Raw genomic sequence first — 24,795 nt, forward strand, 5'->3', positions numbered from 1 at the left:
CTCTGTGTATACAGAAATGAATAGGATAGATGCATGTCCTGTCCACAAGGAGTTTCTGGTCTACACTGGGAGATGCATATTAAATAATTCATTAACCAATGCATAATTTAATCATGGTTGTGAAAAACTGCATGAATGAAGAGATCTAGGTGTTACAAGAGCATGTGATGAAATTAATCTTGGGGTAAGGGAAGAGTGAGATGAGGAAAAGGCATTAGACATGAGCCTTGGAGAGTGAATGCAAATTGACAAACTGATATGAAGGTGGATTGGAAGAGTGTGTGAGAACTTAACACCTAGAACACTGGGCCTTTTTAAAATTCAATTTTATGTTTTTTCCTGGTTAGAAAAGCAACATATCAGAGAAGAATCCTGAAGAATTAATTCAGTTGTGCAATCTCTCAATTTCAATGATCACTCCTCTTATCCAGTCCACCATCACCTCTTAGACCTGGACTATACAAAATCTCCCCAACTGGACTCTGAACTTATAGTGTTCACTAACCTCTTTCTACTCCGCATCCAGAATGAATGATCTTTTAAAATCTCAAAGTATATCATGTTCCTTAACTACTTAAAACATTTTAATTGTGGCCAGCTGTACTTCAAATAAAATCCAAACCCCATCGAAGTATAGGTGTGATCTTGCACCTGTCACCTCTTTAACTCTTTCCATGCGCTGTCACACTCTCACTTAACAACTCCAGGCACACCAGCCTTCATTTTCAGTTCCTCCAACAGCCTTTTTTATATCTGTGGCTCAAGCCTCAGAGGAAGTTTTCATTGAAAAATAACAAAAAAGTTATATAAAATTAAACTCCATGTCAAAACCTCATTAAAAAAGAGTTGTTGTTATTACCTGTGATGCACCAACAAAAATAAAGAACCAAGCCATTTTTATTAATCTTATGGTAAAAGTACACTTTTCTTCAATCACTTTGTCTACCTGCAGATACCCCCACAATCTTCCTTTTGTGTTCTCCTCTTTGCTCTGTTGTTGTTTGGTTTGGTATGCTTTTTTGCCCAGAATCAAAATAGAAAAGGGCATTTAATGCATCCTGGTCTGGCAATCTTTTCCTGCCCCTCTCCACCTGGCTTACCTATGCTCTCGTTTGGGACTCTTTCTGACCTTTGCATAGAGATAATAGGCTGCCTACATATCAGAGTTCCCATCACATCTCCTTTGCATACTATAGCATGGTCTGCATCAATGAGTATTTGTGAAAAACAAATCAGGGGTTCAGCTCCAAATCATATGTGTGTGGCTTATTAAGATATCTGAAATAAGAACCCACCCTCTAAGAATTCTTAGCTAAATGTATTTTGAGGAGGGGGATCAACAGACAAGAAACAATAGTAGAATTGACCCAGAATATATTTAACACCTATCATATAAATGCAAAGCCCCAGGATAGCCATGAAATACAAAAATCTTTATTTTTAACTTTTTTATTGAGGTAGCATTGGTCTCTATAGTGCATAACTTTAAACACACACACACACACACACACATATATACACATTTCAGGTGTGCATCATTATATTTAAACTTCTGTATAGTCAGCATCGTGTTCACCTCCAAAAGTCTAGTTGCCATCTGTCACCGTACACATGTGTGCCTTTACCCTTTTGGTCTCCCTCCATTGCCTTTCACCGCTGATAACTGCCAATCAGTTCTCTGCATCTATGTGTTTGTTATTTTAACTTCCAAGTATGAGGGAAAAGGTACGGAATTTGTGTTTCTCCGTCTGAGTTATTTCACTTAGCATAATACCCTCAACGTCCAACATGTTGTCAAAAATGGCAAGATTTCATCATTTTTTGTGGATGAGTGATATTCCATTATATATATATATATATATACACCATGTCTTCTTGATCCATTCATCCAGTGATGACCACTTAATTGCTGGCATGTAGGAAGCTTTGCAGGAGAAGCTTGAGTTTTGGAGTCAGAAGACCTATGTTTGTGTTTTCATGTTAACAGGATGTGTGAATTTAGTCAAGTGTCTTTCTGTACTTGTTCTCTCATCTATAAAATGTCTCTAACACCTACATGCAAAGAAGATTAAGTGCATGTAAAAGAGTTTCCTAAGCTCCAAAATATTTGCTGTGATGATGATGATGAAGATAAGAATGAGGATGACAAACTGTTGGCTATAGTTCAAGTACTGTGCTAGACATTTTACATGGATAATTTCAGTAAACTCTCTTCAATATATCTATGAATTAGGTTCTATCATAATCTCCATGTTATAGATAAGATTCTGAGAGGAGACTATTTTTCCAAGGTCACATAGCAGGTTTAACTGTGGAACTAAAATGTGAACTCGTATCTATCTGGGTCCATAGTTAAAACTCAACTGCCATGTTATATATCCAATATATAAGGGTCGAACATCCTTACCTTTGGGAAATACTTTATTAAAAGGCCATTGACTCTGGGTTATAGACCTTGGGTCCCGCCTGGTTCTATAACTTATTCTATATGTGACATTGGGTGAGTCCCAATCTCTCAGGACCTAACCTATTAAATCAGGGAGTTGAACTATGGGCTCTCTCAGGTTCATTCCTTTAAGGCCATTGGATATTTTATAATCTTTGTTTCAGTTGGTATGCTAGACATAGTTCATTAAGTAATTAGCAATCCAAGTCACCTTGGCTATATGCCAAATGAATGGAGTATACTACAGATATCAGAGGGAGTTAAAGGGTAAAGCTATACCAGGTGGTGAAGGCTTTTTGGAGAAGATGGGCCTGAGCCATGTATTATTTCCCTCCATAGCACTATATTTACAAATATTTTATTTTTGGTTAACCTAATGTGGTGTCATGGCCTGGCCCAAATAGGCAATTACAGCTCTTTCAGGGGAGAAGAGCAATCCAGTAAGCTCTAGAGAGACTCAGGCAGGAAGAAAAAGTTGGTGGTTGCATGCTTCCTGCCACCACCACAGTGTAGGGACAGCATTTTATCAACAGCAATGAGTCAGCTAGAAGTTGTAGCCAAAAGCCCAAGAGTTATTTGGAGTTGAATTTTCTTTCCTCGATGAGGCCTGTGGGAGCCTCATCCATCCACACCATCCTTGCCCTTGTGAGAGTGAGGATCTAGGCAGTGATTCTCTACCAGGGGTGATTTTGTCCCCCAGTGAACAATTGGCAAATATCTAGAGACAGTTTGACTGTCATTACTTAGCAGGGGAAGCTGGGGGAGCCTGCTATCTACATCTGGTGGTTAGAGGCCAGGAATGCTATTGAACATCCTGCAATGCTCAGCACAGCACCACCACCCCTTCACCTCTAGTAATACAGAATTATCTGACCCAAAAGGTCAATACTGCTAAGGTTGGGAAACTCTGATATAAGGGAACAGTATTTACAACAAAGACAGAGAAGCTAATTCACTAAGAGCAGCTATGAATAGAAGCTTCTTATTTCTATTCTCACCTCCCACTCCAACATCAGAAGGAATAGAGAGGAAAGCACCTCCAGTCACTAGATCAACACGTGCAAGGTCTTTGGGCAGGGTGGGAAAAGCTTTACACTGAATATGAGGTTGATTTTTTAACAGCTTCCTATTCTAAAAGATTTGAGACTCACAAAAGTTGCAAAAATTATAGTTTCCCATGTACCCTTCACGTAGCTTCTCCTTCTCCAGATAATGACGTGTTACGTAACCATAGTACATAGTCAAAACCAGAATACTGACTATGATGCAATACTTTCAAGTCAGCTACAGACACTATTCAGGTTTCACCAGTATTTGTATGCAATCCTTTTGTCTATTTGTTTGTTTCGGTGTACAGTTCTATAAAGTTTTATCACATGTGTAGATTCAATCATCACCACAATCAAGATACAGAACCGTTCCATCACCACAACAAAAATCTCTCTCATGTTACCTGTCAATAGTCACATCCTTACCCCAGCACTCATATCTGGTTACCACTGATCTGTTCTCTATCACTATAGTTTTCTCACCTCAATAATGTTACGTAAATGGAATCATACAGTATATAGCGTTTTGAGGGTTTTTTTTTCTTTATTTCCACTTAGTATAATGCCCTTGAGAGTCATCCAAGTTGTTGTATATTTCAATAATTTATTCCTTCTCATTGATGAATACTATTCCATTGTAAGTATGTACTGAAGCTTGTTTAACCATCTCCTTGTTGAAGGACATCTGGGTGGTTTCCAGTTTGGGGTATGGTAAGTAAAGCTGCTATAAACTTTTGTGTTCAGCTTTTATGTGAAACTAAGCGCTCATTTCTCTAGGACAAATACCCAGGAGTGCAGCTGCTGCATCATTCATATGATAAGTGTACATGCACCTTTATAAGAATCTGCAAAAATGTTTTCAAATGGGTCTGCACCATTTTACATTCCCATCAGGAATGCATGTGAGATCTTTTAACTTGGAGACTTTCAAAATATAAGACTTTTAAAATGGAAAGTGCCTTGCTTTAGTGACCCAAATGAGGTGGTTTTAATAACTAAAATGACAGCATAGCTAAGTCATCTGATTGTGATCATATTAGGGAAACTCACTGTCCACCTGGAAAGGGAGGTCCCAAAGAGCATGGGAGGTAGCAGTCATTAAAGAAAATAAACTAGTTTATCTTTATACCTAAATAAGTAGAGATTCCACAATCAAACATTCTATCAATAATTGTCATCTTCTTTGAAAGGCAAATTTCTCTTTCCAGTTTTTACTTTTTAAAGACAAAGATAACTGCCACCCGGAGCTTCTGATTGCCATATGTTTAATTCATAGTATCATTCAGAAATCAACAAATTCCAGCCAATTGCAAAGAACCTGACTTCCTAGTGTGTCTGGTTGACCTTATGTGAAAAATAGGTATTTTTAATAAACCTAGAAACAACTGGGTCTGTCAATTAATGATATGAGTATGATAGCATGTAAGTTAAGTTATGTTACTTCTCTAATCTATTACAAATTGTAACAAACAACAGTTACCACATCATACTTTCTATACAATTTGATAAGGTACATAAATGAGTTAACACAATGCCTGAGACAGAGTGAATATTTAATAAATATTTACTATATTTAGGCGAAAATGACATGTAAGAGGGTGGAACAAAATCAATCACCAAATTGATTTCTGGTGATGAATAATGCATTAATATTAAAAGAGATGTCAGGATGATAGGCTGTTTTAGAATACAGTTCAATTAGTGTTGAGGCAGATTGAGTATAATTTGCTAACTGTTATCTAGCAGGTATGAGGAAAGAAATATTTAGATCTACACTTATCCAATGCACTAGCCACTAGCTACATGTGGCTATTTATATTTAAATTTGAATGAATTCAATGAAATTAAAAATTTAGTCTCAGTAACCACATTTCAACACTAGCCACACTTCAAGTCATCAATAGGCATGTATGGCTAGTGCCTACTGTCTTGGACAGCACAGATGTAGAACATTGCCATCATGGCAGAAAGTTCTGTTGGACAGAGCAGAAGGATCCTCAGACCTTTAATCATACTTCTAATATACTTGAACTTTTTAATAATATTATGTATTCTGTTTTTTGTGTTTAAAAAAACCTTTGCAAGAATAATTCTATAGGCTTCACCAGATTGCCAAATATGATTTAGAGCCATAGTAAAAGATCAAAACTAGAGGTAGAGACCTGATACACCATTGTCCTGAAGAATGAGAGTCAATGCTCTTGCACAAGGAGAGAAGGTATTTGCGAAGGAGGCAGAATCTTAGCAAATGTTCACCTGACAGGAGGAGAAGCTGATGAATGACTGGAGAAGGCAAAGATCTAAGAGAGTTCAGTATCGAGGAGCCAGAAGAAGAAAGAGTGGGCTGCTGAACTGGGTCAAATGCTACGAGATGAAGAGGTTGAATACTGAGCTCAACCTCAGCAACCTTAGTTGCTCCTGGTTTGAGCAACTAAGCAGTCGTGGTAACCCAGTGGAGACGTTTCTGTGTTTGATGGGGCTAGAAGCCAGTTTACACGGAACTGAGTGCGTTCTTCAGAACAGTATCAGTACTAAAAACTCTGCATTCAAGAATTTGGCAAGAGTGAAGGAAAAGAAAGGAAGGTAGCTTGAGGATATAGAATGAAACATTTTTTTAATGGACTTGCGGTTATTTGGAGACAGAGGAAAATGAATTCATGGTCAGAGAAATACCAAGAATGTTCTGTTGAAGGTGGGACAGAACACAAGAGAATAGGCTGTGTTATAGCCAATATTTCTCCACTTGCCCTTCATCTCTATGTGGAGGAAGCCCCTCATCTTGGGGCCATCCCTGAGTAGGCTAGAAGGCAGTGACAGTGTCCCAGTACTAGCTTTGCAGGGCAAATCTTTCATTTAGGAATCTCCACTTCCAAAAAGTCTGTTTAGGACCTTTTCATTCTTCAAACCTCACCTTAGGGTCACTTCCACCAAGTCTTCCCTGAATTCCCAAAGACATTTTGGGCCCTCTCTTTTCTATGATATGATAACAACCTATAAATGTTTCTCTCGCACATTGAATAAAAACACTTAAGCATTAGTATTTTGTCTAGGTCTTTTCGGTATCCTCAACAGCCAGCTTGTAAAAGGAGCTTTGCAAATATTTGTTGGATAAATAAACTCATGAACATGATGTCACTATAGTGTTCCCTTTAGCCTTTCAAAAAGTCTTCCTAAAAACCTATACTATAATTACTGAGGGAAATTCCTTTTACTAGATTGGAATTACAAAGGCCAAAAAGGAGCAAAATAAGGACTCTTACAACCAACTGAAATGATTGGCAAATCCCATATCACTCAAACACGCTAGCTATGAATATTTAACACTATTCATACTTACTTGCCTATGATAAAATTAGCAGAGTTTCTTGGATTCATACAGACCAGGAATCAAATCCCACTTCTTCAGTCTCTTGCTAAATATATGACCCAGAATTAGGTGCTTAACCTCTCAGATGTTCAATTTCCTCATCTGTAAGATAGGAGTGAAAATACCTACCTGTCTATTGTGAAGAAGAAACAAATAACAGATGTGAAGAACATAGCCAAGAGTAGAAACTCCATAAATGTTAGCTAAATGTATTTGTCATCTTGAGTGTTTAATCTGGGAGGTACGGAAAATATAGGATTAAAAGGGAGTGGTGGCAAAAGTTCAGTCTTAAATCCACCTGATAATTTGCTTGATGACTTTGAATTCTTTGACCCTTGGAAAGCCATAATGATTTCATATAGGCTAGAACATAATGCTTTTCTAGTTTTTTGTTGTAATTGTTCTTTAAAATTATTCTGATAAAAGTAGTTCCAGACACTAAATGTTGGCAAAAACATCCCAAATCAAGCACTTTTATTGCTACCCCTTGCCATTATATGGCATAAGAACCTCAGAGTTTACTTGTTACAGAGAAAATAAAATGACAGAGGATGCCCCAGCATCATTTTGTGGCAGTCACTCTCATTACTGTGGAGCATTTTGTTACACAAAACTATTTTTATCAGTTAACATTTAGTGATTCTTCCATTATGCCATACATTGAGCTACATGCATTTCCTTACTCCTCACAACAACCCATAAGAAGGGTGCACAGTGCCCCCATTTCCCACTCACTTGCTGTGTAAGTTAGGACTACTCACTTGCCCTCTCTGATCATCAGTTTTCTCTCATAAAGCAATATGAAACTAGGTGTCTCTTCCCGCTCTGACACTGGATTTTTCTTTCGTTACTACAGATAAAAATGCCAAAAGAGAGACTGTAATAAAGGAAGTAGGAGGATTCTGTGCTATAAATTGGTCCCATTTTTCTGGACTGGCCCGATAAAGACATTTATTGGCCTAAAGTGACTTCATCACTTGTGCAACGTATTGTAATCCTCTCTGGACACATTGGGACCACGAGGAATTCTCTGGAAGCATAGGCACAGTCAAGTTGTGGAGATTTTCCAGTCACTCCAAGATCTTAGTTTCTAAGTAAAATTTCCGGTTAATATAAACCAAATGGCTGATTCCACGGAAGGGGCAGGAAAAGTGAATCTGGTACATCTTTGTATGCCAGGAAATAAGGATTTTCTCAAGAGCTCATGAGGATATATGAAAAGAATAAGAAGTCAGTTTGACAGGGCTTCCTTTGACCATAATTGGTAAAATTTGCAAGATGAATAATAATAGGAATGGACAAAAGTCCATTGATTTTAAAAGAACCCATGAGTCCTTACTCAAACAAATAAATTAGATACATAGATGAATAGATAGCTATGTACATAGGTAAATAGATGGATATAGATTGATAGATAGAAAGATACAGGTGTCCTTACACATGCAGTGTGAAAGAAATAAAGCAAATGTGGTAAAATTCTGACAATTGATGAATCTAGATGGTAGATGTAAGAGTATTCACTTGTCTATTCTTGAAACTTTTATGTAGGTTCCAGATTTATTTATTTTATTTATTTATTTATTTACTTATTTATTTTTGAGGAAGATTAGCCCTGAGCTAACATCTTCTGCCAATCCTCCTCTTTTTGCTGAGGAAGAATGGCCCTGAGTTGTCATCTGTGCACATCTTCCTCGACTTTATACGTGGGACACCTACCACAGCATGGCTAGACAAGCGGTCCCATGTCCACATCAGGGATCCGAACCGGCAAATCCTGGAACGCTGAAGCAGAACATGTGGACTTTGCTGCACCACCAGGCCGGCCCCAGTAAAGAATTCCTCTTTTTTTTTAATTATTTTTTTTCCTTTTTCTCCCACAGCTCCCCGGTACATAGTTGTGTATCTTTTAGTTGTGAGCCGTTCCATTTGTGGCATGTGGGATGCCACCTCAGCATGGCTTGATGAGTGGCGCCATGTCTCTGCCCAGGATTCAAACCAGGGAAACCCTTGGCTGCAGAAGCAGACCACGCGCACTTTATCACTGGGCCATGGGGCAAGCTCCAAGGTTCCAGATTTAAAAGCATAAACATTTGGGAAGAAAATTGAACCTAGTAATTTTCTTCTTAAATAGCTGTGAACTATGAGCTTAAAAAACTCTCTGGTAATAATAAGATTTATTCTCTCTTTAGAGCCAAGAGATCCAAGAGATGCAATGATCGTTGATCAATAAAATCTCACTCTGATCATCCACAAGTTCTTTCTGAATTTTAATTAACTCTTTAACACAGACAACCTTCCTGCTCCATTTTGTCAGAAAGTCAAATTTTGCCATCTTTAATTCTTACAAAAAGGCAAGTGGTTTTGCTATAATAATTAGAAGATGCATAGTATTTATCTTAATTAGTAAGTTTCTAATTCTATATTCAGGGCTGATATAATAAAGGTGCTGAAAATGAGGTAAAAAATGTTGAATTCAAAATAACCAATAAATTTATTTTAATTTACATTGTCAACAAGCCTCCATCTACCATATGAATCACCATAATGGATTCCTATCTTCACACACAAAGACCTGTCTAGATTTTGCCTGCAGAGAAGCTTACTCTGGTCAGTTAAATCTTCAGTCTTCACTTTGAAATACACACACACACATACACACACATATAGACTTTTTACAGATGCACTTAGGGGAAGTACCCTTGAGTTCTTGAGAAACACAGTGATAGTTTTCTCTTCACTTGAAGAGACATGGTGAAGGGGACATAGTTTACTAATCTCTGAAAGGTCCACAGAAAGGAAGAAAAAAGGATAATGAAGAAAAGAGGGAGGAGGAGAGGAAAAGAAAGAGAGAGAGGACAAGGTGAAGGAGTAGAGAATAAAAAGATAAGAAATAGGAGAGAAAAGAATCAAAACTTCACTTGTGTGATGGAGTCTATTTCGAGAAATGAGCATGTTACAATAACATTTGCCCAGAAATTTGACCCCAGGCATCCACAGTGGATATGTGAGAAGGGTGTTAAGTACCTCTAGATGTGGCCTCCATGTCCTAGAGACTGAATGACATTATGCAAGGTTCATCGTCCTGGGGACCATGAGCAAGTGTCTCATGAAACCAAGCAGTAAACCTATAGTATCTTCCAAAATTGAGATGAGACTATCCTGGATATTACTGAACAGGAATCAAAATTGCCATGAAGTTTTACAACAAAACTGAATTAACCAGTAATTTGAAGTTACTTGAAGCTTGACCACCAGTGCATGCATTTATTTTCCTTGAATATTAGAGAGTCCTTAGGAGAAAAATTTTAAGAGATCATCTCCATTCCACCACTTTTGAGCAATCTAATCCCTGACACAATATTTAATCTCGCTGTCTGATTTCCCCTGCCTAAGAAAAGGAGCTAATAATACTTATCATATACCACTATGGTGAGAACTAAGTAAAATGAGGTAAGTCAATATGACAGAGGCATGAAAAAGCTTGACAAATGTCTCTTCTCTTCACTCTTTCTCTCTAGAAATGCACCTGAAAGAACAGCTAAAGGTCACTGGCAAAGCTCAAACTTGGTCCCATCTTTCTGCTCATCCATTCATGCCTTTATTCACTGATTTAACAAATATTTAGTGAGGACTTAATCTTAAGACAGTCTCTACAAATAGAGTGAGGAATCAACTAGGCAAAATTGCTGTGCTCCTGGACTTTAGAATTTAACTCCCTGCTCTGTTGTCTAGCCATTCTCATCTCTTCTTTGACAAATTGAACATAGAAAATCTTGGGTGTTTGTGTTTTCCTTTCAGGATTAGGTCTCCCTTTCTCCATTCTCTGCATGAGCTAAGGCAGTAGCTGAGACCACAAGAGTAAGTGGTTGTGATGAGGTGGTAAGAATATGAGGCTAGGCTGCCCCATTTGAATCCTGCTCACGGCAGGACCAGGCCAGCCAATTGGCAGCTGTCAGGAGACCAGCTGGGTGCTGGGAGTCCCTGTGACTAAAGCAGTCCTTCCGGAATGTCTACACTGGAACCATGAGACTCTTCAAAGCCAAAGCACCAGTAGCTACCTGGGGTGCTTTTCAAACAAACTTTGTCGAAATGATCAGGCTCCTGGGCCTTAATAGCAATGGTCATTTAAGTTATTTAAAAAAAAAAAAGGAAATTGAAGTGAAGCCTGGGGAGGTGAGAGAATTACCAACAGATGCGTGTAACTACATTTCTGAGGAAAAAATTACATACGTACAATAATAATACTGGTGGCTGCTACATCTATTGAGTTACTCCATTTACTAGACACTAGACTAGGTTCTTGCCATATATAATATAATTTAGTCCTGTCTACAAATTTATGGTTATTGCTTTTGTTCACCCCTTTTTAAAAAATAAGAAAGCTGAGGTACATAGATAATAAGAATCTTGTGCAAGAATACTTAGACATTTCTGGCTCTAAAGTTTATGAAGTTTCCAGTATTTTAAAGAACCTCCCTGCCTCCAAAATGAAATAGGTACAAATGTTTTAAAAGAATGGATAGGCTGGCCGGTGGCGCAGAGGTTAAGTGCACACGTTCCGCTTCCACGGCCCAGGGTTCGCTGCTTCCGATCCCGGGTGCAGACATGGCACTGCTTGGCACACCATGCTGTGGTAGGCGTCCCACATATAAAGTAGAGGAAGATGGGCATGGATGTTAGCTCAGGGCCAGTTTTCCTCAAATAAATAAATAAATAAAGGAATGGATAGCCATCTTGATAGTCTAGTTGGTATCCATGCAGGCATAGACAGGAAAATAACAATTACAGAGCCCCTGCTATGAACTAAATGTTGCCAATGGTAACACCAGAGGATGGATGTGAAGGTCTTTAGCTATCTCCCTCAACACACACATAGACTTCCCACCAGTGTGTCTGCATTGTGTGATATGACAAGATGACATTACCTCAAGATTAGATAAGGTGCCAGCCATCTCCCCTAGACAAGCCCCTACCCTGCCCCCAGCAAACTTCCAGCCAGATTGTTGCCCTCAAACTTCACTTACACTGAAATTACAGCGCTATCTTGAATTTTAGTATTTAACCTACCAAATGTACCAAATATATGTATATTGGATTTGTGAAACTCCCATCCAGAAATCATGGACACTACTGAGGGTTTCTGTAAATAGCATAGCACTTATGTTAATTCACTGTAATCCTGAGTGTTGTGCTTACTCTTTCATTTTACAGATGGGAAAACTAAAGCCCAAATAAGTAAGGGAATTTACATGATGTTCTAAGTTAATAAGTAATAGAGCTGAAATAGGATCCCAGACACATCTGGCTCCAAAATCCCTGCTTTTTCTTTTTTTCTTTGGCCCCCTATTAAAAAAAACCTGGTCTTTCTAAATTATAAAAATAACATATATTCACTTGTATAAATTTTGGAAAATGCCATAATGAAGAAAAAAACTTCACTAATAGTATAATCTAAAGAGAACTAATGCCAACATTTTCCCTCCGACCATATACTTTTGAGTAAATAGAATTTTAACTACTAATTTTTTCATTTATTTTACAAATGTTAGTGCCTACCATTAAAAATCCTATAAGAAGTTTGTTTTTAATATGTGTATAATGTTCAATATATACATAATAAATTAGCTGTCTTTCTTACTGTTGGACATTTAGTCCATTTCTGATTTTTAATAATTATAAATAGCACTGGAATAAAACCCTTAGTACCTATATCTTGGGCTGAATTACTGATTTAGTGAGGACTGATTCCCAAATAGAAGAAAGGGCTTTTTCTATTATTTCATGCTCACTGTTTTCTTAAAATTAAGATCTGTCCCTCACCCTGCACCCCCACTCCCACCCTGGAATGTCTTCTTCTAGCTCTTTTCAACCACTGAGTCAAGTTATTATTACATGTATATGTCCAGACTCTAGGTTTGGAGAATACAGTGAAAAGAATTTGCGATTTAGAATCAGAAAATCTGATTTCACACCCCAGTTTACTATTCACTGACACAGTGACTCTGGCAGTTACCTGAGTTTTTCAGCCTGTTTTTTCTCAACTGGAAAATGGGCAGTAATAGCACTTCCCTGAAGAGATCAATGTGAGAATTAAATCAGATAAACATGTGACGAGGTTTCTGTAAATCATAATGTGTTCCAACAAATGTCAATTTCTATTACCTTTAGTCATTTGACAGATTTAGTTGGCTTTCAAAGGGAAATAAAAGAGAGAAAATGGTTTATCATAGATTTTTTTTTGATAAAACAAAATCTTTCCTTAAAAAATATTTTTAAACAAGTTTAAAAGCCCTATTATGTTGAATTGGCAAATCTAAATTTCTCCACTCCCACGCATGCCAGACAGCTGGTGAACCCAATCTAGCCAGGATGCAGAGAAGGGAAGTCATGTGACCCTAGCCTAGCCTCTCTTCCCAGGGGCAGGACACAACATTCAGTCCAACTGTCATTGGCCCCAGCTCTACACTATAGGACATTCAATGATGAAGGAGGAGGCTACTAAGAAATCAGCCAAGAAGGAGAGGAGTAGTCAAGAGAGAAATGTTGTCTAACATCCAAGAAAAATGGTGCTCCAGCCTCCATCAGGGGAAAAAGACTCAGGACAGATAGAGAAGTTAGAGGCTGAGAAAGTGTTCGCTCTCAGGTTTGTGAAGAGACAACTAAGCTAAAGAGTGTTTTGTGTAGCCATCATACTGCAATGGGATAAAAGTATAGGAAAAGGGTCATTTTGTTACAATCAGAGGTAAGGATTAGAAATTTCATGAGTCAACTCAGAAATCCCAGGGGTTCAATGATGATGAAGTTTGAAGAAAAACATGAGGGCAGTGGGAGCCTTGTAAGAAAGAGTCAGCCCTACTGAGGTGAGAAGCATCAGGGGAATTGGAAGCCAGTAGCAACTGAGAAACTGACGCTTCTGTAAAGCAGGAGGCAAATGAGAAGTGGGACGTGCCCAGAAAAATCCTCAACATGTACAGCTGGCAGGAGATGCAGAGACACAAACAGGAGGTCGAGCAATGGCTGGTGATCAATCACTAGGTCTTCCATGTTCCTGTCTGGGCTGACAGACATCCAGGTGGGCAGCAGGTCCTCAACCACTATGCCAGGGAAGATGCCATGGTAAGAAACTCAAAGCTCTGCCCTTTCTCTCTTCCAATTGCTGGATGGCTGGGACCTTGGTTCTCTTCCCAAAAGTATTTCAAGAATATGTTCAAGCTCCACAATCGCTCCTCTTCTCGAAAACCAATTTTTCAGCATCACTAACCACCAAGAATTTGCAAGCAAATTAAGCCTCAAGGTCTACCTATTATCTGCACCGGGTTTGGGATGAACTCAGAGGTGGATGGTGGATACTATGTTTGAGTATTTGAGTTTTGTTTTGTTCTTGGTGTTTTTTGTGTGTTTGTTTGTTTTGAAATGGAAGAAGAACGTTACAAATAGGTGAGTAAAATCCAGAAAAATATGTCAGCATACAGGTAGAAATTTCTCAGATGCTTAATATTTGAGTGTCTAAAGGACAGACAGTAATTCATCTGTTAGGCGTCAAAATGTTGTTCATAAAAATGATGAAAATCTACAATGGCATAGGCTTTTAGACTTGCAGAGCTGTCTTGCATCCTGTAGCTCAAACAGTGCAATACAGGTAATATAACACACTTTTATAGAAGAAATTAAAATCAGAGAGGTTAATTGACTGGTCCAAGGTCACCTAGCAGTAGATCTCAGATTCAAAAACTTTATCTTTCTTAAATTCTAGTCTTTCCACTTTTCTTCACTACTTCTCCTCCTCAACCTTCCCCAATAAAATGGCTAAGGGGGAAAAAAAAAACCTATAACATTTATTGGATGCCTAGAATACCCTAGACACATTCAAATGCATCACCTCTCTTAACCCTCACCATTAGGAAGGTGGATATTATCCCCATATTACAGATGAGAAAATCAGTGTTCAAAGAAGCAAATACCGTATCACACAACCAGCATATAATAGTGGTAAATTTTGAAATCAGGTAGGTTTTTGACCATAAAGCCTTTTATAGCTGAGACCTTATCAAATAAAATTTCCATTTAATATTCGATAGGGAGGTCTCTGAAACCCTTAAATTCATTTAGAAATCCCTTTTAAAATATTCTATAACGAATTTTGTTTTATCCCAATTAGGAGTTCTTATCTGCACATTGTACAGAGAAAGAAACAGAGAATAAGAATAAGAGGAGCTGAATCACTAACCCAAGATCAGAAAATTAATAAGTGATGGAGCAGAAACTTAAACCTATGGGTTTTTACTTTGTTGTCCTTGTTGTTTCACAGTTTATTATATAAGTTCTCCAATTGGTTTCAAAGCATAGGATTGAAAAGATAAATACACTAAGCATCACTCTGTGAATGGTACTATACTAATAATAACATAATAAGGAATCAACTGGCAAATTTGCAAAGTAAACAAAATTTTGTCTTCTGATGCAATCAACATTTTCCCCCCAATTTCTCATCTCCCATCTCTGACCAAGTTCTTCTTCTCCTAACTTCCTGTATTGATTCCACAATCAAATGAATTCCTTTATAAACATACCTTGCTAAATCCTCACCACTTCTGTCACATCTGACGTATTTTAAACAAAGTTCATCCTCTTATTGGGAAAGTGAGCATGAGTTTGGAACAAGGGATGGGAGTATTGTGTGTGTCAGGAAGATGCTTGCTGTGTAGGAATCCAGAGAACTGAGGGTAGAAGAAGCAAAATGGAAAGTATTTCTGCAAAAATATTAAGGGGGAGATTAACAAAAATAAAATGAAAAAAAACACTACAGATCCCTATCTAGCCCGCCCCCTCATTCCCACAACTCAGAGATAACATGGATAATGCTTTTGTAACACAAGTTAGAGAATTATCTCAGAGGATATGATGGCAAAGACATGGAACTTTAACCACCATGAAAATAACTGATAGACTTACACATCTTGAGGCAGCTCAGCTGATAAATCTGTAATTTGCTAATAACTTTTATCTCCCAAAACTTAGGAAAAGACCAGGATTCTTCAATTCTAGTCAACAAGGAGAAATAGATTAATAAAATAGAAATCATCAGAACCTTAGAGAAAAATAGCCATGACACCTTAGGATTCATAGCTTTAGAATGAAAATTCTGAGAATGGTCAGCCTTGTACCTTAGACGTTAAGGAATTAAATCCAAAAATGTTCGTAGAAAATATGCCCCAAAAGAAGAAGGCTCAAGAAGAATGGGAAGGTATCAGGAGAATTCTGACAAGCACCATACTCCAGGACTACTCAGAGTATGGCGAGCCTGAGCTTTGGAATCGGTTATGTGAACCTGGGAAAATTATTGAAATGCTCTGGATCTCAGTTTCATCATCTGCAAAATGAGAATTACTTTCCCCATCTAACTGGTATATGGTAAATAAGACTAACGCTTATAAAGTACTTAGCATAATGTCAGACACTTAATAAATCTTTAGTAAATTGTGGTAATTATTACTCATATCATGGGCATCCATAGCCTGAGGATGTGATTCTTTTACTTCCTGTTTACCACCAGCTTAGAAATATGATTACATTTGGTGACATCTGATTGGGCACAGAGGGGTCCTTGAGGAGTGGAGAAGCAGCATGCTGTCTAGTGAAGGGGGACAGAACATAAAGTCAGAGGACCTGAGGTCCAATGCTTACTCTAGAACTTAAGAGGTATTTATAGGTTCTACCCTGAAAAGAAAACATGGATGAAAGTATGGCCTCTCTTTGCCAGCACTGGACCCATGGCTGCACCTGCCTGAAAGGGGCACACTTTCCTTATTCACACAGAAACTATTCTCCAAGCCTCCATCATCCATATAAAATGTGAATAATAATACCGAGTCTGTACCAAAGGGTCCTTCATTTATTCGTTCATTTAGTCAGGCATTCTAAAACCCATTTTAGGATTCCATCCTATTGATTAAGAGTACAGGCTTGGGAATGAAACAGGCCTGGTTTGCATCTGGGCTCCAACACTTACTAGGAATGTCCTGAGGAGGTTGCCGAAGCTCTTGGAGGCTCATCTCCTTTATCTGGAAAGTGGGACTAATAATACCTTCATCTCAGTATATTTGTAAAAGTCAGCGGAGATCAAAGAGAGTGCTCCCTTTGGTGCTTGGCACAGATTAAACACTCAAAAAATGCATTTCTTGTATTTTATCATTACTTAGTTCTTCTGAGCTAGGAGTTGTAATTTTCTCAGGAGAACTTTACGAAGAAAAATAAGTGCATAAAACAAAATTGGCATTTCAGCTCCTATTATTACACATATGACTTATCTGATTGTTTTCAAATTATATGCTTTGAAACCAACGGCCCAGTGCTAATAACTAGAATCTAGAACAGGTCTTCCCACCTGGAAGAGCTCACCCCAGAAAAGCCAGAAACAACCTATAATTCCAAGAATAAATGATTATATAGGTCACAATATATCCGTATGATGGGTTATTTTGCAATTATTAAATTGTGGATTACAAAGCATTTGATGACAGGAAATACATAGAAATGAATAGCCACAAGTACTTTTTTTGTTTTTACCAGAAATAATTGAAGTTAATCAAAGTCTTTTTTTTAAAGTAGGATATAATAACGTATATACAACAATTGCATTTTTGTTAGAAAAATTTGGGTGCATATTTTTTTTTTTGCCTTTAAGCCATTTTATTGAGGTCATATTGGCTTATAACATTGTGTCAGTTTCAAGAGTCCATTACTATATTTCACTATCATCTGTGTGCCAAAGTGCTAACAGGTGAAAATGGGCCATGAGGATACGCTGCCTTTCAGAAAGGCCAGCCTAGTATTTAAGTGAAGGATGAAATCGAGAAGAATTGGTCAAAAAATGAAGGAAGCAGTCCAGGGAACATGTTAAAGGTCTGAACAATGCCTTGACATCAGGAATGGGAGAAGAGAGGGTAAGTGCCACAGATATCTAGGAGACACAATTTATAATATTGGATGAGTGACTGAATGAACAAACAAGATGAAGGAGTCTAAACTGACATATGGATATCTGGCTTAGGTAACTACATGGTGATATCCATTACAGGAGTGAGAATCCAGGAGGATGAGAAGGTTTGGAAGGGAGAGTGGAGAGAGAGAGAGAGAGTTTGGGTTGCAGTCCAGCTGAAAGAATTTAGAAAAGAAACCCCAGTATAAGGAAGAGCTTTAAAATAATGGAAGCTCCCAAAGAATAGAATGGATTGCAGTAGAAAAATAACCCTCTGCTTATCCATGTGGGTAAAGGGGAATCTGGGTGACTTCATGTAAACATTCTCCACTTCAAAGTGGCTCTCTCCCAAGACAAGGGCAGACTGCATTCTCCCCACAAATTGTCTTATTCATAATTCGTGCTTTACCCCAAATATGAGGAGACTTGTTCTAAACATTGCCTTGGAGTAGATGAGATCTAAGAAATGTGAGAAGAAGAGAAATTACCCAACGATGTGGAATGGGTATCTACGATTGGGTAGTGAATAGTCTGGTGAGCCTTCTTTAGGTGAGTAAATCAAGGACTGTATTCTAGTTGTCTTTTTTAAGATTATATACATGTATTTTCCATTGGTGTTTTCTTTTCTGAATTTTGGAAAATGTCAACCCACCTCAGGTGAAATGCTAAATAATGATAACATAAAAATGTGGTCATGTATTGATGTCTGATTCCAAGGTTTAAGTTCTTAGCCACTAGACTGGATCCTCAATAAGGTTTTAGAAGGATTGAATCAATGAATGAAGGAATTAATAAACCCATTAGTAGACTGGGTATTATTATCCACATACAGAAAAAAAGTTCAAGGCTTGAGAAATTAAGTAATTTACACAATATAAAACAGCCTACTTGCCTGCTACCCTATACTGTACCTTAGTGTGAGTTATCAAGGCACATTCTGGGTGGTTGCAGCACAAGATTTGGCAAACAGAATGTCCACTGGATTTCAGCCCATATGCACCGTCTTGGCTGACAGCCTGCAGCATAGAGGGCACAACTTGTGTAGAGTACTTAGGTTGTAAAGGCAGGATTTTGTGTCAGGCCTTCTGACTTTACATGCTTTTCTCTTCCACTAGTATCATACTGCTTTTATGGTAAAGTGCATCACTCCATGCCCCATTAAATAACAGCAACAATTTAGCCAGATTTCCAAGCTATTTGTGAAAGCAAAGTTATAATCACATCTTTCCTGTTTGATATTGTTTTGGAAATAACCAGTTTGAAGATAAGCTATGATAGAAATTTCTATGTAGGTCAAGGAGTAGAGATGATGGTTGAGAAGTGAATCAGAAGGCTAACAGATGAAAATGGGAAATGCTAAAGTAGCAAAAAGGTCAGAAAATAGAGATGCTGAGGGTAGGGCAGGGATGGTGGTACTTAAGATCTGTTTCCTCTGAGCCCAACATTTTGATGATTCCAACTTTCTCCTTGTTGGAGAAACTCTATTTGACCTACTCATTCACTGTTTTCCTTATTCAAAGACATCTAATCAATCATATGCCATATTGCAGGCACAGGGATAGACAGTAGGTCTATTTAATCAATAGTACATGGTCCCAGTCTTCAAAAAATTCAAGGACTACTAGAGAAGGGAGTGAATACACAGATTCCTTACAACATAATTTGAAAAGCTCTAGAAACAAAGTGTCATGGGAGCCAGAGGGGATCATGAATAACTTTCCCGAGTGAATTAGGAGAGGCAATATATCATCTGAATCTTGAAGGGTGAGGAAGAGCTGTTATGTAGAGAAAATGGAAGGAGGCAGTCAAGGCAAATGGAACAGTATGTGCAAAGTTTCAGATCCATACAAGGACATGGAATGTTTATTGAATGGGGAGAATTCCAGTGGACAAGATGGTGCATAAGGTGAAAGGTAAGCCTGGAGAGGTAGCTTGGAGCCAGAGGCAAAATGATTCATGTGGTTAAAATTTAAGAGGAGGAGATACTATTACCATCTGCCCAGCAGAAACAAACTGATTTTAACATCATGCCAAGACAATCTGAAATCACTCCTCTCTTGAGAGGCTTTCAGAAAAAGAATTTTACATGTTAAGGCTGGAGTGGACCTTTACAGCTTCATGGATTTAGATTCACATAGTGTTGAGTTCAAATTCCTGCTCCACTATTTAGTGAAGCTTTGGGGGCAAGACATTTCTCCACTCAGAAACTGGTGTCACTATCTGTGCAGCATAAGCGATAGAATCTCACAGAACCAAGATGATTATTATAAGTTGGCACAGAGAGCCCCTTGTACATAGGATACACTCAATAAATGTTGGCACTGTTCCCTCTCCTTCCTTCAGCAGGAATATACTTGCCCAAGAATGTTAACAGAACCCATTTGTGCAGGTCTTTCAAGGAGATTTCACAACTTAATCTATTAGGAAATTCTTTTAAATCAAATGTCTCAAGACTACCTAAATTCCTTTGTTGTACTTCTTATTCAGTACAATGAAAAGAGTTCCACATAGTAAGTCAATGCTCGCTATTCTGGAAAACTCTGTAGTTTGTCTTTATCTGTTGTCATCGTATTGATCTGTGAATCTTGCTGGGGATTAGAAGAAACAATGAACCAGGAAGAATATTATTGTCATCACACTGTTCCAGCACTCTGGATGACTGCTCAGAGTAAGATGAAATTGCAATAGCTTACCTTCTTCTATACTCTGATCTTGATCCATCAGATTGATTCTGATGGATTTTCCATTCTAATATGCTCCTAAACAACAAACAGAACAGGATTTTTCAGTATAAATCACCCTGAAATACTTTAATCTTGTTCTTAATCACTAACTGACTCTCTTCCTGGTTACGGGAACCAAGGTTTATATTCAGAAAGTGTGACAATTAAAAAATGATCTTTGGGATTATATAGTTCAGCATTGCCCAAAGAAATCAGAAAAAGTGTGCAGAATTAGAATGGACTGCAGCGCCTGGACTGGTTCTAGTAGATACAAAGCCCTTTTTACCTCACTGAATCCGGAGCCAGTTTGGTGAAGTGAGTTTAAAGAATGATATTTCACCCTTCTAATTAACCTTATTCACTATATGAACACCTTCTTATAAATAGGCTTATATGTAATTCTTGGATATATCTAAAGTTGCTACTGGATTTGAAGATGGAGGATTCATTATATACACCAATTCAGAGCTCACACATTATGCGTAGGGATATAGGAATAATATCTCTGAATTCCTGTATTGAAGAGAAGGTAAGTAGTGCGTTCTTAAGACTAGAGGTATAAATATAAGAAAGATAGCCATTACACATTGAGAATTTACTATATGACAAGCAGATTCCAATTGACTCAATTAATCCTTATAAAAATGATGGGAATTGAGTTGCTATTATAACCACTCCCGTGTTGGAGAACAGCAAATAAGACCAGGAGCTGGAGAGGAGACTTGTCCAGGATTACACAGCTAGTGAGTGGCAAAGCCAGATTTTAGATGAAGGAAGGCTGCTCCAGGGTCCAGTTTCTTAGTACTGTGCAATACCAGAACTCCAGAGTAATGTGCATGGCTTCCATGTATTCAAGTTACAACCTTGGTTAATTTCAATTTTAATCGCCCCTGTCCCCAATACCATAATAGGAAGAAGTACAGAATCTTTCTCTTGGAGAATCCTCCTTCCCCAAAACTGTTTCAGTCCCTGGGAGGGAAGAGGATATCTCTTACTTCCAAATATAAGCAGAATATAGGAACCACCGCTGCTTCTCATAGCCACTTGGAATCATCACCTAATGTAGGACCTTAGATGGAAAATACAGTTGGCCAGCTCTGTTCTGTGCCTGGCTGTCACAATTCCCTGCAGAGACTGCCCTGGTGCTTTTTAGGAAAAGTGACTAGACTCCTTCAGTGACAAATTTAGCCAAGAGTGTGGCTTTGGACAATCCAGAGCTCAAGGGCTGTGCTTGCATGATCTCTTATGAATTTGTCTTAAGCTACTATCATCAACTTTGACCTATCTTTCTTCAGAGAGTACTTAATTCAAGGGTCTTATTTCTCTGGGCCTTGGTCAAGAACCAAGAGGGAGACTTTGGTGGGAGATAAGATTTGCATAGCCAGTCTTGTTGCTGCATGCCTCAGAGAGTGTGAGCAACTTCCACACTAAGCCTGTTGTTGGGCATTGAAGATTCATCATGGTGCATTAATTCAATCCAATGCTTTCTTCTGCTGCTCAGTAAAATACACAGTGATCTCTTCTAATGCTTGGTGATAACCTGGCAACATTGGACTTGACTAGCGAAGCAGTGAACTCAGTAGGTGGATCTCCAGAATGAGGTTTTCAGAGATGGTTACTAAGGGTAATTTTGACCAACTTGAAGCATCAGCCTGGGGTTGGAAGCAAATTCTCTATAACAGAGTTGGCACTGGTTCCAAAGATGGGCACAGGATGAGATGATAAAGGCATATCCACAGTCTTTTAAGCCTCTAATAATTCTAATAATTCTCTATGATTTATAGGATATCTTCAGAGTCAAGCACTTGAAGCATGACTTTGTGTACTTGTACCTCATGCCATTGCTCACCAGAGAGCTCACCTCAGGGGTGCCCAGCCAGGAAAGGAACAAAAATGTATGTAAGGTCTAAGGACTCACGAGCATGTAGAGGGATAGGGACAAGGTATATTTCAGGGCCAACTTATCATTTTCTGTGAAAACAAGACATCATGCCTAGGTGGGCCTACAGTAGCAGGAATGAGTGGATTCTGTATATTGCAAAAACAACTTCATCCTCCCTAGACACTCAGAACTCTTAAAGTGCTGTGAAAGAAAGGAACGGAAGTTTTGGTCTTGTACCCAACAGTAATTCCACGTCTCTAAGCACCTACTTCATGTCAGGCAATTTATGCCTATATGATTTTTCCAGAACTGCTTGTATGTCTTTGTTTGATGTCTCTATCTATAATCCCTGTGAAACTAAGTTCCATGAGAGCAGAGAATATGTCTATTTTGTTTACCTCTGTGTCCTCAAGATCCACCTGCCCAAGATCAGTCATGCCTTAAGAACTCTATAAATAGCTATTGAAAGAAACATGTTAATATCTTGACTATGGCTCTTTTCACATTTGGGGAAATTATACTTCAGGGAGAAAACATTAGTTTCAGAAATTCCCACAGTTGGTGTGTTAAAGAACTGGGACTCCGTGCCACTTCTATCTGGTCCAATTCCTTAGGTATTCCCAAGGCCGTGTGCCACTCATTCTTTCTCTAAAACTTTGGTTATCTGAAATACTGTCTCCCAAAGGACAGGGTCTCTAGAAGACTAAAAATTCATAAGGATGGTTTTACATTAAGCTTAAAGGGATTTAAACCAATATTGAGCATTTCAGTTGTTTGCAATGTATTTTTTTAAACAGCTTACGTTCGTATAATTCTTTTGAAATAATTTGTACAAAGTGTTGATCCATACATCATGGTGAGGCAAATAGATTAAGGATTATTTTTCTGCTTTAAGAAATGAAGAAACCAATTCCCAGAGGGACAGGAGGAATCTGAGGTCACCGAAATGTTTAGATGCAGACCTGAGATAAAGACTCAAGTTGGCTCCTTAGGTCCACACGCATCCTGCAAGGTTGTGCATCAGGAAGCACAGCTCTGTACTTAGAAGAGTTGGCTCTGAGGGTGTACAGCTTAGACACACAACTCCGCCCTGCCACAAGTTTATGGGTGTAGGCCAACTACTAAACCTCTCTGTGGTTCATTTCTCTCTCTATAAAATAGCAACAACAATTGCATCAACCTCATAAGAATTATTGGGAGATTGTTGAAAGAGATGAAGGTATTTAAAGCACAGTGTGTGGAACATAGGAAATGCTAATTAATTTTAGCTACTATCAATAGCATGAACTAATGGTGGCACTAGTAATTGACAAACCTCTATATATGTTCCCATCATTTAGAGCAGGACCTCCAGGTTAAAAAGGGAAGAAGATGCAAAGCTTAATTATTTTTCCTGAAATTTTTCTCTAAGGAAAAGAAGATCCCACCAATGACTGTGAGCTATGAGATAATCATTCATCATTTAAAAGAGTGTTGGTATCAGGGGGTAAAATTTTAAATTTTAAAGAAAGAAAATAAACTTTCTTTGGTACATCTTTTATCTCTATTTACCCATATACTTAGAGAGAGAGAGAGAGAATTACTGTTTGAGCACAAAACTGTGAGTCAGGAAGTATAGTTTTAAGTCCAGCATCTGTCACTGACTAGCTGATGACTTCAGACCTGTCTCTTTTCCGAGCTTTGGTGACCCTCTCATCTGTACAAAAAATGAGTGGGAAAAGATGACCAGGCTGGGAGGCACTCTAGACATGACCTATTAAAATTATCGATGGCCATCAGAATTCCAAGGGTGAGGGGGGCTTGAGAGATGAGCCCATCCAGAGGTTTCCCAGGCAGTGTGTAGGTTAAAAGTTGCATTAGTAAATGTTGTAATAAAATTTTGACTTCTAGAAGTATGTTCTTAGCTCTTTCTTTTTTATTTCAAATTCCTCTCCTTACTTACATCTGACCAATCCTGCTCTCTTTCTTTTACCCTGGTCATTTTCTCAACTCTCTTGATTTTTTTTTTCTTTTTGGAGGAAGATTAGCCCTGAGCTGACATCTGCCACCAATCCTCCTCTTTTTGCTGAGGAAGAATGGCCCTGAGCTAACATCCGTGCCCATCTTCCTGTACTTTATGTGTGGGATGCTTACCAGAGCATGGCTTGACAAGCAGCGCATAGGTCTGCATCCGGGATCCAAACTGGCAAACCCCAAGCTGCTGAAGTGGAATGTGTGAACTTAACTGCTGCGCCACTGGGCAGGCCCAGGTGTCTTGATTTTAAACCCATTAAAGCCATTAAGCTAAGAGAGATTTCTTCTCAGCCTTTTCACTGACTCTCCAGTAAAATGTGACAAGTTTGGAAATCAA

This window comes from Equus quagga, unplaced genomic scaffold, assembly GCF_021613505.1.
Source record: "Equus quagga isolate Etosha38 unplaced genomic scaffold, UCLA_HA_Equagga_1.0 HiC_scaffold_442_RagTag, whole genome shotgun sequence".
Lineage (NCBI taxonomy): Eukaryota > Metazoa > Chordata > Mammalia > Perissodactyla > Equidae > Equus > Equus quagga.